Source organism: Ammospiza caudacuta, chromosome Z, assembly GCF_027887145.1.
Source record: "Ammospiza caudacuta isolate bAmmCau1 chromosome Z, bAmmCau1.pri, whole genome shotgun sequence".
Classification (NCBI taxonomy): domain Eukaryota; kingdom Metazoa; phylum Chordata; class Aves; order Passeriformes; family Passerellidae; genus Ammospiza; species Ammospiza caudacuta.
Genome location: NC_080632.1, coordinates 9,359,232 through 9,364,020, shown reverse-complemented (window position 1 = coordinate 9,364,020; position 4,789 = coordinate 9,359,232).

Here is a 4,789-nt window from a genome sequence, read left to right as displayed (position 1 = left end):
AGTTAGAACTCTTGTAGCTGCTTGTAATATAATAGAATCTATCAGCTTAAGTTTGCACTGTGTTGCTCATAGAAACAGTAGCGTAATGAATATAATATCTATGCATCACTTATGGAAACAATTGTGTGATGAATGTATTGTGTTATAGACCCTAGCAAAACATAACGGGAAAAAAGGCTTGTGTGTAACTAAAATCAGTGTAAGGCTGTCCACTGACCAACCTGTCCAAGTGATAAAATAACCCTGACACAAACCAGAGCACCAGAGGACAATTAGAGAATACCATGTGAAATTTAGGGACAACCTACTAAAGCCTTATCAGAGGGTGTGAAACATCAGGAGACACAAGCAGAAATAATATATGTTGACCTGATGCAAAGGATGTCATGCAGTAAAACTGAGTGTGAAGCAATCAAACTAAGGAGTTCCCAAAACATCAGAAAATTCCCAAGAATGCTTGAAAAATTCATGAAAAACATGAATATACTTGCCTCTCAGCAAGGTAACACCATAAAGCTAACACTGTCACTTAGCACCAGGTGTTGTTTGGGTGTTAGCCCCGAGCACTACAGTGCTGCAAATATTGTCTTTTTTTATCCTATTAGTATTATACATTTTATAATTCTAAGCAGTGAATTCTGTTTCTCACAGCTGTGAAGGAAAGAGCTCCCTAACAGGACTGCAGGCAGCACCAGCTTTGCTCAAGGATGCAGACCCAAAGTGCTCTCTCTCTCCTTTAGTTCTCATTAACTTTAAGGGGTGATTTCAGATTTTCCTTGAGCTCCTGGATCTGTGACTAATGATTTCCTTGGCCTCAGAGCTTCTGCTGCTTGTATTTTTAATGTATCTCACTACAGCTATCGGCAGACTGGCTACTACATGGATTTAATGCTTGGAGACAAAAAGCTCAGACTTCTACACTGACCTTTTGCTGGGCTTTTCCTCTCTTGCTTCAAGAGTCACTCCGGGTTGCCTCCAGAGCACTGACATCCTGCAGCAAACTTATCCACGGACATCAGCACAAAACTGGGACACCTGGCTTGGTGACACAACTGCCACCAGGTCAGGTTTATTCCCTGCTCTCTTGCCCCAGCAGAGGACTCAGTGTCAGAGCCTCTGGAGAAGCGTGGAGGGCAGGGCTCAGGCAGGTTGTGCCCGTGCAGGATTTGAACTCAAGGCACCAGGAAGCACCAAGCCTGCAGACAGGAACTCAACCCTTCTCATCTCCCTCACTGCCAGAGGCAGGCTCAGAGCAGCCATCTCACCCCTCTCGAAACCAGTGGGGGCTCTGTCCCTACCAAGCTCCTCGGGCTCCTGGGAATTGTTCCTGCGGCTCTCGGTGCCAGGCAAAGCTCCCTCTGCTGCAGCTCTGCCCACAGGCTCCCCTCCTGAAGACTCAGGGGAAACAATAATATTGCCCTTGAAAGAGAAACAGAAAGGAAGAAACCCTTCCAAACACCCTCACAGCCTCTGGGAACAGGTCCTAAGAAGCGTAGCAGAAAGATACCTGTGTGCGGATGATCTCTATATGCAGCAAACACAGTGGAAGACAATAGAGCAAGGCATCCAATGCCTGAGAGAAATGGCGGTGGCAGAGATTATCTTCTCAGATGATGTAACAACTAGGAACCCAGACTTAGTACCATGCACATCTGTGATGTGGCGAAAACTCGTACGACTTGGGCCACACGAATATGCTTCTGCCTTAGCCATCATGAAGAGGGATGAGAGGGATGAGACTGTGCTTGACATGGCAAGGAAGCTCAGAGCATATGCAGATGCTGTACATGGCCCAACACATGCCCGAATCGCAGCAGTAGAAACACGTCTGCAGAACTTAGAGGGTAAGATAGAGGAGAACCATTAGAAGCTTAGAGAGGAGATTAAAGAAGACCTTCTCCAAATTTCAGCAGTAAAGATCCGAGGTTCTGGTCTCCAAGGCAGACGTTTCCCAGATGGTGACAGAAGGTACACCCCACAAGCTGAGCTGTGGTTTTACCTGCGTGATTGTGGGGAAAACATGAGAAGGTGGGGTAGGAAACCTACTGCTGTTCTGGCACAATGGTTGCGTGAACTGAAGGAAGCCACCAGGAGGAAAGCAGCTCCAGTTGCCCGTAGCCGAATGGCCAGGTATGATGATGATGACATGTCTGATCCCCTCGAAGGAACATCCAAAACATACGCCCAGGGAAAGAAGAATAACCAGGCTTAGAGGGGCCCTGCCTCTAGCCAGGTAGAGGCCAGGGAAAATCGTGTTTTCTGGTCTGTGTGGATTCATTGGCCTGGCACATCAGAGCCACAAGAGTACAAAGCTTTGGTCGATACTGGTGTGCAATGCACCTTAATCCCATCAAGACATGTGGGGACAGAGTCTGTTTCTATTGCTGGTGTGACAGGGGGATCCCAGGATTTCACTTTGGTGGAAGCTGATGTGAGCCTAACGGGAAATGAGTGGAAGAAGCATCCTATTGTGACTGGCCCAGAGGCCCCATGTATTTTGGGCATAGACTACCTTCGGAGTGGGTACTTCAAAGACCCAAAAGGACTCAGATGGGCATTTGGAATAGCTGCTGTAGAGACAGAGGGCATCCAGCAATTGAACACCTTGCCTGGGTTGTCTGAGAATCCATCTGCAGTAGGATGCCTGACGGGAGAAGAGCAACGAGTGCCAATTGCCACTTCCATAGTGCATTGACGGCAGGATAGGACCACTTGAGATGCTGTGATCCCCATCCATAAGATGGGGAGAGCCAAGGGGTGGTCAGCAAGACCCACTCACCCTTCAACAGCCCCATTTGGCCTGTGCAAAAATCTGAAGGAGAATGGAGATTGACTGTGGACTACCATGCATTGAATGAAGTGACTCCACTACTGAGTGCTGCTGTGCCAGACATATTAGAGCTCCAGTATGAGCTTGAGTCCAAGGCAGCAAAGTGGTATGCCACTATAGACATTGCCAATGCATTTTTCTCCATTCCTCTGGCAGCAGGCCTCAGTTTGCCTTCACATGGAGGGGAGTGCAGTACACCTGGAACCGACTGCCCCAGGGGTGGAAGCAGAGCCCCACCATCTGCCATGGACTGATCCAGACTGCACTAGAAAGGGGAGAGGCTCCAGAACATCTGCAGTATATTGATGACATCATTGTGTGGGGGAACACAGCTGCGGAAGTATTTGAGAAAGGGAAGGAAATCATCCAGATCCTCCTGGGAGCTGGTTTCGCCATTAAAAAGAGCAAAGTAAAGGGACCAGCTCGTGAGATTCAATTCCTGGGAGTGAAGTGGCAAGATGGACGGCATCAGATTCCTGCAGATGTCATCAACAAGATCACAGCAATGTCTCCACCCACCAACAAGAAAGAGACACAAGCTTTCTTGGGTGCAATAGGTTTTTGGAGGATGCATATTCCTGAGCACAGTCAGATCGTGAGCCCTCTTTACCTGGTCACCCGCAAGAAGAACAATTTCCAGTGGGGCCCTGAGCAGCAACAAGCCTTTGTCCAGATCAAGCAGGAGATTGCCCATGCAGTAGCCCTTGGCCCGGTCAGGACAGGACCAAAGGTAAAGAACATGCTCTACTCTGCAGCCGGGAACCATGGCTTGTCCTGGAGCCTTTGGCAGAAGGTGCCTGAGGAGACTCGGGGTCGACCACTGGGATTTTGGAGTCAAAGCTACAGAGGCTCTGAAGTCAACTACACTCCAACAGAGAAAGAAATCCTGGCTGCATATGAAGGAGTCCAGGCTGCCTCGGAGGTAATAGGCACTGAAGCACAACTCCTCCTGGCACCCCGACTACCAGTGCTGGGGTGGATGTTCAAAGGCAAGGTTCCTTCCACTCACCATGCCACCAGTGCTACATGGAGCAAGTGGATTGCTCTCATCACTCAGTGCACCCATATAGGTAAACTGAATCGCCCTGGGATTTTGGAGGTCATTACAAATTGGCCCCAAGGTGAGAATTTTGGTGTCACAGATGAAGAGGAACAAGAACCAGTGACACGTGCTGAAGAGGCTCCTCCCTATAACCAACTGCCCCCGGAGGAAACACGCTACGCTCTTTTCACTGACGGTTCCTGTCGAATCGTAGGGATGAACCGGAAGTGGAAAGCAGCCGTATGGAGCCCCACACGAGAGGCTGCACAAGCTACCGAAGGAGAAGGTGGATCAAGCCAACTTGCTGAACTCAAAGCTGTTCAACTGGCCCTGGACATTGCTGAGAGAGAGAAGTGGCCAAAGCTCTACCTCTACGCTGACTCATGGATGGTAGCCAATGCTCTGTGGGGATGGCTGGAGAGGTGGAAAAAGGCTAACTGGCAAGGTAGAGGGAAACTAATTTGGGCTGCTGATGAGTGGAAAGACATTGCTACCAGGGTAGGGAGGCTACCTGTGAAAGTCCGCCATGTAGATGCCCATGTACCCAAGAGTAGGGCCAATGAGGAGCACCAGAACAATGAGCAGGAAGACCAAGCTGCAAAGATAGGGGTGTCCAAAATAGACCTAGATTGGGAACATAAGGGAGAGTTATTCCTAGCTCGATGGGCCCATGATGCCTCAGGCCACCAGGGCAGAGATGCCACCTATAAATGGGCATGAGACGGAGGGGTGGATCTAACCATGGACAGTATTTCTCAGGTTATCCATGACTGTGAGACGTGTGCTGCCATCAAGCAGGCCAAGCGAGTGAAGCCCCTGTGGTACGGTGGGCGGTGGTCCAAGTACAAGTATGGGGAGGCCTGGCAGATTGACTACATCACACTGCCCCAGACACGCCAGGGCAAGCGCTACGTGCT